The 15,370-nt window shown below is 43.5% G+C and overlaps 1 protein-coding gene across 1 annotated transcript in view; it reads left to right on the plus strand.

Moving 5' to 3' along the window:
• Positions 1 to 15,370, plus strand: part of AGBL1 (AGBL carboxypeptidase 1) — a 701,662-nt gene that overhangs the window by 596,350 nt on the left and 89,942 nt on the right. The window contains exon 24 of the transcript XR_009623272.2: positions 4,526 to 4,587. The gene's annotated coding sequence lies outside the window, so the exon portion shown is untranslated. The remainder of the gene's footprint in view (positions 1 to 4,525; positions 4,588 to 15,370) is intronic.

The following is a 15,370-nucleotide window of genomic DNA, read 5'->3' on the forward strand; positions in this document are numbered from 1 at the left end:
ATCCTTTTGGTGAGTGTAGTCATTCCCACCGCGCCTGAACACATGCTGGTAAAAGAAACTCCTAAGTTGCTGTTATTGTAGGTTGGAAATGCAACATTTAACATTTAATGGTTGTTTTTCAGGTCAGAGTTGTTACTTTTCATTGCTTGTTAGATTCGCTTCATATTTTATTTTATTGTCGGTTTTTGGGACACTTCAGTGCCTTGCATTCCATTGTAGCCTTGCTTGAAATTGTGTTTGGGGTCAAAGCAATCTTCTCCCATGCTTCTTCTTTTGAAGATTTTTTTTTAAAATCCTGCTAGATGACATATTATAGAATAGTTTTTGTTTCTTCCCCACTTGCTTCTATAGTATTTGAGCACTGAGAGACTCTGGAGAATTTCAATCTTCGTTTCTGGCCCTTTAATGAAATAGAGTCCTTTCGAAGAAGGAAAAATTGCAGGGGTGAAATACTACTGGTTCGGGCCAGTTCGCGTGAACTGGTAGTAAAAATGCTACTGGTTCTCCCAAACTGATAGTAAAAAAATGCTTTAGAAAGTAAAAAAAAAGTTCCCATGATCATGCAGCACAGCTGATCGTCTAAACTTTTGTTTTACGTTTTTAAAACATTTTTTTTTACTACTGGTTCAGGCAACTAGGTAGTAAAATATGCTAAAAAAAGGTTCCGACAATCAGCTGTGACAATCAGCTGTGACAATCAGCTGTGCTGTGCGATCGTCGGAACTTTTTTTTTACTTTTTAAAGCATGTTTTTACTATCTATTGCCCAAACCGGTATTTTTGTGTAAAGTGTGATAGTTGGTTTTTGAGCTTTCTGTGAGGTTCCTGCTTGTTGCAGGGGCCATTTTGTGTGAAGTCCAGCTGCTTTTGCATTGTGTGTTAGTCAGTTGTGTAGCTTTTGTGTTATTTTTGTGTAAAGTGTGATAGTTGGTTTCCCCAGTCACATGGCCACCAAGCCACACCCACCCAGTCACATGACCACCAAGCCACGCCTACAGAACTGGCAGGGAACATTTTTGAGTTTCACCACTGAAAAATTGTATACCAATATGTGACAGAAATCTATGATAAACTATAAAAGTTTAGAAGTTCCGCAATTTCCTTTTGAAATCTATACGTAGTAGGTAGGACAGGGGACATCATCTAGTTGAGCAAACATCAGTAACCTGGTCTGTTCATAATGTATAAGTAGTCCTCAACTTACGACCACAATTTTGAGCCCAAAATTGCTAAGCGAGACAGTTGTTAAGTGAGCTTTGCCCCATTTTTACGACCTTCCTTGCCACAATTGTTAAGTGAATCACTGCAGTTGTTAAGGTAGCAGCACAGCTGTTAAGTGAATCTAGAATCAATGGCTTCACTATTGACTCTGCTTGTGAGAAGGTCGCAAAAGGGGATCACATGGCCCCGGGGACACTACAACCGTCATAAATATGAACCAGTTGCCAAGCACCTGAATCTTGATAACCTGACCATGGGGATGCTGCAACCTCTTGTAAGTGTGAAAAAAGGAAATAGATCACTTTTTTCAGTGCCTTTGGAACTTTGAATGGTCATTAAATAAAAGGTTGTAAGTCAAGGACTACGTGTACTAAGATTTATTCATGTATTTATTGCAGCCTGATGCACACATCGATGCCTGGTGGCTTAGTGAGCCCATCATATTATTATCTCACGGTACCCCTAATAGAACATGGCTTCAAGTGAATTTTGAGCATCAAAATGGTATCGTTGACAAATTTAAATGGAAACTTAATTCGTTCCTTCCCCCTTTTCAGAAGTGGGTTTCAGCAGGTTCTGACCAGTTCTGGAGAATTGGTACCAGAAATTTTGAGCAGTTTGGAGAACCAGTAGTAAAAATTCTAACTGGCCCTGCTCCCATCTATTCTCTGCCTCCCAAGTCCCAGCTGATCAGGAGGAAATGGGGATTTTGCAGTATCCTTCCCCTGGAGTGGGGTGGGAATGGAGATTTTACAGTATCCTTTCACTGCCACGCCCACAGAACCGATAGTAAAAAAAATTTTGAAACCCACCACTGCCCCTTTTGCTTGGTTTCTCTTCTGCATTTCGACTCCGTCTGGCACTCAAGGCTGACAGGCAAGATTTAAACTTACAACGTACCGAATAAAATGCCTACTAGCATAAACTGAAACAGGATATTAAAATTAAGTCATAATTAAAAGCCTGTCAGTAGATTTGTGTTTTTACAGATTTTCTAAATGCTAACAATGCCGGGCCGAATACAGGCTCTAGGGAAATTTATTACACAACCTGAACAGCAGAAGTGCTGTTTGTCCCGAATGACAGTTGTGTAAGTCTTTGAGAGAAGAGGTATCTTCAGAAGGGCCTCTTCAGAAGGTCTGAGTGGCTGGATAACTTCATAGGAGAAGCTGTCTCTTAGACAACTGGGCCGTAAACCTATTTTTGGCTGTAAAGGTAACACCAGCCACTTTAAATATGTCCATTAAACCAGTCTGTATCTTTGCTATTAACTATCTTGCACCAGTTCATAGCTGACTTACTGTTTTTACAGTTCCGATCTAGCTATTGATTTTTTTTTTTAACCAAAAAAGGAGAATATTTACAACTCAGGGTTGAAACTGAAGGATCTTTGGTGCTCTCTGAGCTTGGTTGTGTTCTTGAAGACCTTTCTAGCACCAATGGTGTTACCTAATTTGTGTAATGAAACATCTGCAACAGTGGTGGGATTAAAAAAAAAATTACTACCGGATCTGTGGGCGTGGCTTGGTGGGCATGGCTTGGTGGGCATGGCAGGGGAAAGATACTGTAAAATCTCCATTCCCATCCCAATCCAGGGGAAGGTTACTGCAAAATCTCCAGTCCCTCCCCACTTCAGGGGAAGGTTACTGCAAAATTTCCATTTCCTCCCGATCAGTTGGGAGGCAGAGAATAGGTGGGGCTGGGGCCAGTCAGAGGTGGTATTCACCGGTTCTCCGAACTACTCAAAATTTCCTCTACCGGTTCTCCAGAACTGATCAGAACCTGCTGAATACCACCTCAGTTTGGGGAATATGGGTTTTCCATTGACTTCTTCCAGAAAGTTATTTTGACTTGGCAGAGCCTCTCATCCAAGTATTAAACAACTCTATGGTCTAACCCAATGATGGCTAACCTTTTTGCTGTTGCATGCCAAAAGTGGGGGGAGCGCAGGTGTGTGTGTGTCACACGCACGCGTGGCCACACCCATAATTCAATGCGCCCTGCCCCCGCACATGCACGTGTGACCCCTGCTTTTCACACGTGATGGCCTGGTGGACCCATTTGGTCTGTTTTTCGCCCTCCCAGGCTCCAGAGGCTTTCTTGGAACCTGAGGAGGGCGAAAACGGCTTTTTCCACCCCCCCGGAGGCCAGAAATGGCCCATTTCCCAACTTCCGGTGGGCCTGGAAGGCCCGAAAATTAGCTGGCTGGTGCGCACATGCACGCTGGAGCTGAGCTAGGGCAACACTTGCGTGCCCACAGATACGGCTCCATGTGCCACTTATGGCATGCGTGCGATAGGTTCGCCATCACGGGTCTAACCCATTTGGGAAAGACAGTTGACAAGTATATATCGACATGTATAGAGTATTTGAGAGGGATGGGTGAATAGATCCATCTATTTCTTGCATGCATTACTATTATGTTGTCTGTTTGTGTTTGTTCCATCTCATTACATTTCTGTGTTAACCTCCCATCTCTCTCAGGAGAAAAAGAGAGAGAGGAGTGTTGGAAGAAATGTCCATCTGGGTTCAGTTCCAAGTGGGGAAAAAGACACTGGATTCATGGAAGTTGCTTGGAAAGGAGGTTTACTGATGAATAGGGTCACATGGCTTGAGTTCCTGAGCAGAAAAGGGCAGAGATGCTGAGAGTGCTTGGGTTTTATGCTCTCCTTTGGGCCCCGTCTTAGAGCTTCCTGTTCCTGTGTAAGAAATGTATTCTGATTGGTGGTCAGACTCCCAGGGGGTGGGGGGTCTTAGCTAACTTTGTAGACTGTCTGTCTCCCAAGCTTGGTTGAGTCTTGCTGGTGCCCAGGTGCCATGTGGTGAGTTTCTTTTGCTAGATGGGTCCTATTATGTCCATGTCTTTTGTGTTGTGGATGAGCTGGCTCAGGCCTTAATAGCCAGTGGTGGGTTTCATTTTTTTTTACTACTGGTTCTGTGGGTGTGGCTTGGTGGGCGTGGCATGGCTTGGTGGGCGTGGCAGGGAAAGGATACTGTAAAATCTCCATTCCCACCCCACTCCAGGGGAAGGGTACTGCAAAATCCCAATTCCCTTCCAATCAGCTGGGACTCGGGAGGTAGAGAATAGATGGGGGCGGGGCCAGTCAGAATTTTTACTACCGGTTCTCCGAACTACTCAAAATTTCTGCTACCTGTTCTCCAGAATTGGTCAGAACCTGCTGAAACCCACCTCTGTTAATGGCCCATTGACAAAGGGGGTGGGTGGGTGGGGCTGAGTTTCTGCCTCCCTTTTAGGGGAAATATTCTGCCCTTTTAACATTTCCTACAATATTTCATTTTTCTAGGAGAGAGGTGGATGCTAACTTCCTACAGGAAAGAAGAGAGAGGAGAGAGGAGAGAGAATGAGGTATGTGATCAACATTGAACAAAAGTAGTTTGGAGAATTGGTTTGATTTGATCTGGAATCTATTTGAGAGAGGTTTTTAAAAAGCTATCCAGTTTCAGGTCAACAATTCAGTTTGACAGAACAATCTGAATTGTTACTCTGCTTTGGAAAGTTGATTTGATGCAGCCCGTATATAGAGATTGTAATATTTAGATCATTCTAATTATATAGTCTTTTGACGTTTGAGTTCTGAAATACATGTCACACGTGTTTTCATTATTTCTCTTGAGATGAGCTCATAGGGACAGATTAGGTGACTAAAATCTTTCATTTACCGTTTAGCCTGCGACCTGCAGTTCAAATCGATCCCTTTGGCAGTTTGCGGAGATTGGATTCCTCGAGTTTTCTACTTTTAGAGATGTATAGCTTTCTTTCCAACATTAATGCTCTTTTAATTATTTCAGAGCGAGGTAAAAAAACAACAACAACCCCATCTCTTATTTAATACTTCATTTAGAAATCAGCCTGAAAATAGCTGTTGTTCTACTTGCTCTTTTGTAACATTTACCATTATTCACTGACCTCTAGGCACTTGAATTGAAGGATGCTGCTGGTGGTTACATGTTTGTTGGCTTGTTTTGGAACATTTCTAATTAATTATTTGTAATTGCAGAGGCAAAACCTTTTCCCCCTGTGAGCTTGTTTTTATTTCTTACTTCTTTTCCCAGCCTCGGTAACAAGATGTTTGATCTCTGAAGCCTGTTAAGGTTTAGAAAGAGGAGCAGAAATAACTGGGAGAAGAGAGAGAGAGAGAGAGAGAGAGTCAGACAGCCTGGTTCCCAATTAATAAATAATTAAGTTCCAAAGCTTTGGTGCTGTGCTTGAGTCACACCGTTGACATCACTGGGATGTGGTCTCCATGGTGACTTGGCACACGTGAATTGAAGTGATCTCTTTGGGAGGTGGAAGAGGAAAAGCGAGAGGATAGGAAAGTTGGGGGGGGAGGAAAAACAGGGAAAGGGGGTTGAAATGCAGATTAACATATTCTCCCTTATCATCTATTCATGAGCTTTGGTTTTACAACGGTATCGAGAGCCGTAAAAGCCAATCGCACCTCTCTGGCCTTGACAGGGTTCTGTGTGATGACGATGGCTCGAAAATCTCCCCCTTTTTTTTAATTAGTGCATTTGTTGCATCAAAGCTCAAAACATGTGTCTTCGCATGTTTGCACTTCGGAGCGAACAAGGGATCCTTTCGCTTTTCAGAGTCGCTAACCCTGATTTAATGCAAAACAAATGCGCGTGACGGCTATTAGATAGACTGTTAGGATTTTGTTTCTTACGGTCAATTGGGGTTGCACTTCATGCTGTCAGGAAGGTGAAGGCTGGTGTGGGTGGGAAGGATATCAATAGAAGGGAACATTCGTAGCTCAGGGTTAACACTGGGGTCCTTGGTGCTTGGTTAATTTCTTGCAGATGTTTCATTACCTAACTACCCACCGAGCTCCGGACAGTCCCGGATCTCCGCTCCTTCCGTCAAGGCCTGAAGACTTGGTTATTCCAACAAATGGGCTGATTCTGATCCTTGGGTTTTTATTATTTATTATTTTAATCTGGTTTTAGTGAGTTTTTATTATTGTATGTTTTTAATCTGTGTTCGCCGCCCTGAGTCCTTCGGGAGAAGGGCGGCATATAAATTCTGTAAAATAAATAAATAAATAAACAAACTAGGTAACATCATCTGTGCTAGAAAGGAGTGGGGTTTGTTCTTGGGGTGTGAATGTATGTGTGCATATGTATGTATATATAGACATACACACCCCAAGAACAATCCACACACACACATACACATAAATGCACAAAACACAAAACAACACGCCCACCAAAATTGACTGGGCAACTCACTTATATATCACAGAGCGAAAACCCCACTCCTTCTAGCACTGATGATATTACCTAGTTGGGTAATGAAATGTCTGCAAGAAAAAAATCAAGCTCAGAGCGCATCAAAGACCAAGCACCAAGATTCTGCCTCCCCCTCCCCCCTCCCCCCTTCCCCTCCTCTTCCACCTCCCATAAACCCAACTCCCTTCTAGCACTGATTATATTACCTAGTTGGGTAATGAAATGTCTACAAGAAAAAAACCAAGCTCAGAGAGGACCAAGCACCAAGATTCTGCCTCCTCTTCCTCCTCCTCCTCCTCCTCCCATAAACCCAACTCCCTTCTAGCACTGATTATATTATCTAGTTGGGTAATGAAATGTCTACAAGAAAAAAAACCAAGCTCAGAGAGGTCCAAACAACAAGATTCTGCCTCCTCCTCCCATAAACCCAACTCCCTTCTAGCACTGATTATATTACCTAGTTGGGTAATGAAATGTCTGTAAGGGGAAAAAAAAAACCCAAGTTCAGAGCAGTAAGGATTCCACAAGGATGAATTGATTGACCTGCATTTCAACCAGGGCTTGTGGTGTCCTTAATAGCAATCAAGTGCCTTGACTTCCTTTCTGGTGTTCATCTGCACATGGTTATTGGACTCTTGGTTATTATCACATAAGATGATAGGGCTGCTTTTAGGATTTGGACAGAGCAACCTCCCACCAATGTTTAAACCTTGCCTTCTGAAACATTTCCAGATGCAATCTAATCTGCTGGTTTTCACCCAAAAGTCTCTATCCCTTTTGGGCTCAGAATGGTCACCTTTATTTGGGTGAGAAATCACACTTCAAAACATGGCTCACAACATACTTTAAGGTAAAGGTAAAAGGTTCCCCTCGCACATATGTGCTAGTCGTTCCCGACTCTAGGGGGTGGTGCTCATCTCCGTTTCAAGAGCCAAAGAGCCAGCACTGTCCGAAGACGTCTCCGTGGTCATGTGGCCGTCATGACTAAACACCAAAGGCACACAGAATGCTGTTCCCTTCTCACCAAAGGTGGTCCCTATTTTTCTACTTGCATTTTTTACATGCTTTCGAACTGCTAGGTTGGCAGAAGCTGGGACAAGTCACGGGAGCTCACCCCATTACACGGCACTAGGGATTCAAACCGCTGAACTGCCGACCTTTCGATCGACAAGCTCAGCGTCTTAGCCACTGAGCCACCGCATCCCTTGAGCCACTGTGTCCCTCAACATACTTTACATTATTATAATTAACTTATTGGGATTTATCCCCCTGCATTTTGTTTTCTTGTCTGTTCCTTTAAGAATAGCGCTCACCGTAGTTTTTGAAAGGGTTCTGGAGATCTAATGCTAACCATAATTAACGTTAGGATTTTCTCATTTTCTCTGATAATCTGAAGGAATTCCTTCTTTTCCTTGCCATTTCCCAACATCCCATGGCTTATTTGAGAACAGTCATTAGGGACAGAGGGTGATGAAGGGAAGTGATTCTTGTAATTTCTTGCCAATCTGGCAGTTGTTATCATCAAGGCATTTGAGCTGTGAGCGGCCACATTAACCCCACAATCACATTCAATTTCCCAGCCTTTCAGAGGTAAACAGTCCTAGGTGGTGAAAAAATGCAATTATTTAGGAGGATTGATGGAGAGAACCATATTTTCAGGAACCTGCTAAAATCACAGAAAAGAAGAAGAAGAAGGATTTATCCCAGACCAGAAAGGGTTGAAGCTGTTCCTCAAACCGGTAATGATATCTTTCACCCGTTAAGCAATTACTACATGAAAAATTTGCATCGTTGTACCCTGCCCTATTCTAGAATGGGTCTCCCTTGCTAAGCAGTTATCTTCATGGGAATTGGAGAAATAAGATATGGGAGTTGAGAATATTTTACATGGTGCATTTAAAATATCCCGCCACCCCCATAGACTATTTATTCTCCATAAAATTATTGCTTCCATTTACAGGACTTGACACAGATACTTGCATAATAAGTGAAAGCTTTGCAGAATCAAAAAAAAATTGCTTTTTCTCATTGACGATTTCCCTTTGTAGGAGCACATAGAGGCAGGACAGAATTGGATAGGTGTCGCTATGCAAGCTACCTTTTCTAAGAAGCAACTGTTCCATTTATATTACCCTTTTTCTGATGCCCTCCGAATGTGTTGCAATTCTTAGTCAGCTTGTTTTGAAGATGAAATCGGTCAAGCTCCACTAAATTGGTCATTCCAATTTGTGGGTAGCAGCCGGAGATTAAGTGTATCATCTCTTAGGTTGGATAGGTTGGTTTGTGATTGTACAACTAGAAAAGCCATAAAGAAGCAGAACATTAACACCAAAAGAAGAATCTGTTGTGGCCTGCCGGCAGCCAGCAGACCTGGCAGCAGAGTCAGACAGTGAGGAGGATGGGGAGGAACATGGGCCAGTCCTGGTGGCTGGGGAAAGCTTGGACGAGGGCTCTGCATCAGAGGCAGAGAGGGAGACAGACAGCAGTGAGGCAGAGGAACCGCTGGAGCCTGTTCCCTGTGTGTGCATGCGCAGAGCTGCCAGAAGACAAGAACAACTCAGAAAGCAGAGTCGACTTGGGAGTAAAACCACACCTTGGAGATGATTGGCCCCTCCCATAGGTGTTGTGGCCCGCCAGTGGCCTGCACAGATCGTGTCTGATCCCGACGAGGAGGAGGCTGGTGTGGTGTTGGACCAGCAGCCTGTGCAGCCGGCGCTTGCGTCGGACAGTGAGGAGGCCGAAGAGGATGTGATGCCAGAGGCAGAGACTCAGCCAGGGCCTTCAGAACCTCCAGAGGCTCCTTCCAGTGGAGAGAGCGAAGTGGAGGAGCCTCTCCTCAATGCTCAGGCACACAGGGCTGCCAAAAGGCAGGAGTGGCTACTCAGGAGGAGGAGGTCTACTCGAGAGTAGGCCTTGAGGATAATTGGCCACTCCCTTAGCCTATTTAAGTGGCACACAGCTAGTGCTATCTTGCTAGAAACAACGTCTCATTACTACAGAGCATCTTGGAGAGCGAGCAACTTCTCATATCTGGTTTTCTGGGCTGGTTGCCAACCTTTGTCGGACTTTCTTCTTAATAACTTTGATAAGGACCCTTTGCAAGGGAAGCCTGCATTCTTGAAAGGGGTTTGTTTGGAATTAAACAGTGTTTGCGAAGCTTGGTGTGTTTCAAATTCTCTGGGAATCCGAAGCTAGGGCAGTACAATAGGAAACAAAAGAGGAGCAAACGGGGAAGGGGCTTTTGCAGGAAACAATTCGTTCATTCGGTCATTTCATGAGTGGAAAGTTCTGTTTGTGACTCTAAGAGACTCTGTGCCAAGTTACCTTATACTACATTTGGAAACTAGTTATCTGGCAGCTTTCCAAGCGAGATAAGGTTTGTGTTGATAAATATTCCTTTGAAAAACTGTTTGGACAAGCCTTGCTGACTGTGAATGAAAGTAATTCACAGTCATGTAAATAAAAGAAGTTTTGTTGGGACCAAAACTCTGTTTCTTGATTCAGAACAGAATCTAAACAGCAAACCCAACTTTACTTCTGTTTCTTTTACCCCAGCATCCTAATAAAGAGAAGGCGGGCGTGCGGGCGTGCGGCGAAGCGGTAGTAACATAATGTGAAACCCACTGCTGATCAACACACTTGGAAAGTTTTTTTAATTAGAAAACCTTGTATGACAAGATCTCTTTCACTGATCAAGACTCAGAATTCAGAATTTCAGAATTCAGTGTGGAGCCCAGTAAGCCGTTTTCCTCAACTTGGCCTCTTCTAAATTGAATTCAGAGTTTCACCTTGTAGATTTGTTGATGCTTACAAGCACCTGCAGCACCTGTTCCCCTGAACTGATTAAGAATCCCTCCACTGTTTTTATTTCATTAATCTTGTTGGTCCTCATGTTTTCCCTAATGTAATAATCCACTGGGAGAAAAAAAAAAGGTAGTTATTATGAGGATTACACCTGCCGATGAATCCATCGATTAAAAATAAATAAAAATTTACCCATCGGTGCCACTGATGAGAAAAAGAATAGAGAGGATTCAAAATTCCAGCACTGGGAACAAATACGGGCAGAGGCTTATGGGGCATTTATTATGGGAGTAAACCTTTTGCTTTTTTTTTTTAATTTGATTTATATGCCACCCTTCTCCGGAGACTCAGGGCAGCTTATAGTGCATTAAGCTTTTGTTGGTGTGTGTAGAGTAATGTTGTCAGATAGGAATTTTCAAAACATCCCTGAATACGAGCAATATTTGTGTTGAAAAGGAAAGCTTTTTCAGTTGTAATAGTTCCTAAGGCACAAGAGACTCCAAGGATATGGTGTGTGTAAAATTCTGATGACACAGAAATCTTCACAATGTAATTGATTTTTCCCACTTTCTCTCCCTCTCTGGATGTCTGTGTATATGTACCTTGGGTCTGTCATTCTCTCTCAGTCTGAAGACGACAATGGTAAAACCATGTCTGCCTGCCTGCCTGCCTGCCTGCCTGCCTGCCTGCCTGCCTATCTATCTATCTATCTATCTATCTATCTATCTATCTATCTATCTATCTATCTATCTATCTATCTATCTATCATCTATCTATCTATCCACATATCCAGACAATGAATACAAACATGTATACATACATACATAAAGTCTGATGTAGTGATGCAGATTACAGTATATAAACTGAGCTTTTCAGTGAGGGTCAATAGTGCCTAACATTCTTCACTCTCTCTGCCAGTTTGTCTATTATCTCTCTCCTCTCCCTCTCCCTCTCCCTCCCCCTCCCTCTCCATTCATCCATCCATTCATCCATCCATCCAATCCAGTGATGGCTAACCTTTTCTGGACCGAGTGCCCAAAACATTTGTGTGTGCATCCCGAACCCCCAAAATGCAATGTGTGTGCGGCCCCCACACATGCCCCCCACACCTGTGCATGTATATGCCCCCTGCATGCGCCCCCCCAAGCACCCCACGCATGTGCCCCACCCCACATGCATGCATGGCAGAGACCCGAAGACCAGCTGGCCAACGGGCACTCATGTGCCATCAGAGAGGGCGCTGCGTGCCACCTCTGGCACGCAGAACATAGGTTCGCCATCATGGATCTAATCTATTTTATCTATTTTATCTGTCCATCCGTCCATCTAAACTATCTAATAATATAATATAATATAATATAATATAATATAATATAATATAATATAATATAATATAATAAATATAATATAATATAATATAATATAATATAATATAATATAATATAATATAATATAATATAATCTATCTATAAATACACACACACATACCCAGACAATGAATACATACATATTTACATACATACATACAGTCTGATTTAGTGATGCAGATTACAGTATATAAATTCGGTGACCTTGGGCCTGTCATTCTCTCTCAGTCTGAAGAAGACAAGGACAAACAACTTCTGAAAGTCTTGCCAAGAAAATAGCCTGCATTATTATAAAATACCGAATTCAGATTTAGCATTTGATATATATTTCCACAGCAAAATCCAGAAGTTTCAAATTTCTTCCCCCGTGAATTAATTTGCCATCTAAACTGCTTAATTACATATTAGCACATTTCCTAAACTTTGCAGTTCTGAAGCAGAATGATAATTTATTTGCTTGCTAACTCTTTATTTATCTAGCCCTAACATAGCAGAAATTCCTGGTTTGCTCAATAAGAAATAAGGTAGAGAAACAATAAAGTCAATGATAGCAAACTTTTAAATCAGAATTTTAAAATCAAAATTTTAGACCAAAGTTATTTTTTAAATGCGAGTTAAATAAAAAAAAAAAGTCCTCCAATGAAAGAAGTTTTCAGAAGCAGAAAAAAAAAGCAAAAAAAAAAAAAAAAAAAAGCAAGGCACAGAGCTCATAACCAACAAACCTGTTGCTAAAATTCACCTCTGGGAACAGCTGATTGGGGGTATTCCAGCAGGCCGATCCACCTGCCAATCAGCTTTTTTCTTATTTTCCTCCCCAAAAACTAAGGTGCGTCTTTTACTCCAGTGCGTCTTATACTCTGAAAAATATGGTAATTCTTAATGGTATAGGTCTTATACCTCTTATGTTAAACAATAATCAGCATTTATCCCTCATCTCTTGCCCGTTTTCACATCTCAACTTTTGTTGACTTCTTGGCCCATCTCCCATACTCCTCCCATGGGATCTTGCATCTTCTTTTCTCATTCATGTTTGTTCTAAGTATTTCTTCTATCTCTATGAGTCACTCTTGAAGATGGAGATGGATGGACAGATAGATGGATGGAGATGTCATGCTGCAGTCCCACTTTAGCATAAGTAATTATTAAGCCTGAGAAGAATTGCTGTAGGCCCATAGCTGTTGCATCCCCAACCTTTCATTATATTTATGCCACTGTGTATGCCTTAGTTATTGAATTGAATTGTCCTTTGTGAGTCATACATTTTTGTTGAGGCCTGTTGGCCACCGGCCCCTCCAGCAGCCAAATCAGATGAGGATGAGGCATGGGAGTCAGAGTCAGCATCACTGGAAGCTCCGAGGGGGAAGAGGGAATGGAACTAGCAGAGAGAGAGACAGGGGCAGAGCTTGGGCCATCCGTCAGCCCTCAGATGGAGAATCAACAGCCCCCAGGCCTGGAGGTGGTTGATGAAGAAGAAGAGGAACAGCTGGGTCCAGTGCCTGATGTGTGGATGCGCAGAAGGCAGAGGAGAGGAGAGCAGTGGAAATCTGTGGGCTGGTCCTTGGGACAGAAGAGCCACCATTGCTAGCGAAGCCCCACCCTAGCTCTGGGGAAAAAAGGCAGGAGGCGGAGATGAATAGGTGTGGCACACAACTATTCATCTTCCGGCTAGATGGACTTGTTAGCCTGTGAGAGAAACTATTTGCTGGGCCTGCCGGCGTTCCTAATAAAGGAATCTTTTGAGTTCACATCAGAGGGTTTGTCGTGTTTGGGGAGCTGGGTCAGAACAATTTTGGGGAATGCTATTCTCAACAAGCATTCATGGAAATCTCCCAAAGGCTAGACTGCTAAACATGGCAGGCCTATTCCCCCTGATTCATATCTGAGTAACATTTCAAAGAGAGCAATTGCCTCATAGACCCGTGATGGCGAACCTATGGCACGCGTGCCCCAGGTGGCACGCGGAGCCATATTACTAGGCACGCCAGCTCAGCTCTGGGGTGCATGCGTGCGCCGGCCAGGTGATTTTCGGGCCTTCTGGGCCCACCAGAAGTAGGGAAACAGGCTATTTCCTGCCTCTGGAGGGCCTGGGGGCGGGGTGGGGAAGGCCCGTTTTTCTTTCTTACCTGGCTCCAGATCCTCTGGAATGGCGAAAACAGCCTTTCCCACTCCCTTGTATCTGGGAATGGCAAAAACAGCCTTTCCCACTCCCTTGGAGGCCCTACAGAGGCTGAAAGGGCCCATTTCCCCACTCCCGGTGGGACAGGAAGTGACGTTTTTTCCTGTCCCCAGCCTCCAGAGACTCCTAGAGAGGCTCCTACAGACTCCTAGAGAGGTTCTGGAGGCTGGGGACAGCAAAAAATGTCACTTCCTGTCCCACCGGGAGTTGGGAAATGGGCCCTTTCAGCCTATGTAGGGCCTCCAAGGGAGTAGGAAAGGCTGTTTTCGACGTTCCCAGATACACAGAGAGGATCTGGAACCAGGTAAGAAAGAAATACGGGCCTACCAGGCCATCATGTGCCAGGAGTGGGGGGGAGGGGATTGCACACACATGCACGTGGGCACGTGCGACCCTACCCCGCCCCCCCTCCTGGCACGCGATGGCAAAAAGGTTAGCCATCACTGTCATAGACAATATTTTATCTAGGAAATGCTATCAGTCCCAGAGGGAACAGGTGGCCTCTCCAGTTTAGTCATCTTCGAGTTGCCAACTTTTAAAAATGCATTCTTCGTCTTCCTGTGACCAAGGGCTTTAATACTGAAATATTCATAAGTACCAGTTTTAATAAAATGAGGGCTTGGGGAAATGGCTTAGAATAGGCGAATATTATCCAAGCATTTAAAGGGTGGGGGGGGGAGGATGCTAATTAATGAACTTCAAAAGCCCATGGAGGCTCTCCGACTGCACAAGGATTCCAGAATGAGGCAGAAATTGTGGTTTTTGAAGAAGCAATGCACACAAAGAGATATGGGTCATCCAATAACATCTTCAGTATGTAATACCTCTCTAAGTAACAGAATAACACCGATGGAAGGGACCTTGGAGGTCTTCTAGTCCAGCCTAGTCCTAATCAGGCAGGAAACCCTGTACCATTTCAGACAAACGGTTGTCCAATCTCTTCTTAAAAATTTCAAGTGTTGGAGCACTCACAACTTCTGGAGGCAAGTCGTTCCACTAATTAATTGTGGAACAACTTGTCTATGGAGATTCTTAGTCATTCATGTCATGGTTGATTCCTTTGGGCCACCTTATGCAATAGAATCCCTTATGCCACCAGGCTTGAAATATTGGGCTTGGACAATCTGGAACTGCACCGCCTGCGGTCTGATCTAAGCATAGTACACAAAATTATCTGCTACAATGTCTTACCTATCGACGACTTATTCAGCTTCAACCTCAATAATACACGGGCAAACAATCAATACAAACTCAAGATAAACAGCTCCAAACTCGATTGCAGAAAATACAACTTCAGCAACAGAGTGGTCAACGCCTGGAATGCTCTACCCAACTCTGTTACATCCTCAAACCCTCATAACTTCAACCTTAACTGTCTACCGTGGACCTCACCCCGATTCCTAAGACGTCCGTAAAAGGGGCATGCATAAGCACACCAGCGTGCCTACCGTCCCTGTCCTACTGTCCCCATTTATTTTGTACTCATTTCCTTCATTCATATTCATACCTGCTATCTTGTACATGTTTGGCAAACTAATAAATAAAATAAAATA

Source organism: Pantherophis guttatus, chromosome 13 (assembly GCF_059756535.1).
Source record: "Pantherophis guttatus breed Tessera chromosome 13, ASM5975653v1, whole genome shotgun sequence".
Classification (NCBI taxonomy): domain Eukaryota; kingdom Metazoa; phylum Chordata; class Lepidosauria; order Squamata; family Colubridae; genus Pantherophis; species Pantherophis guttatus.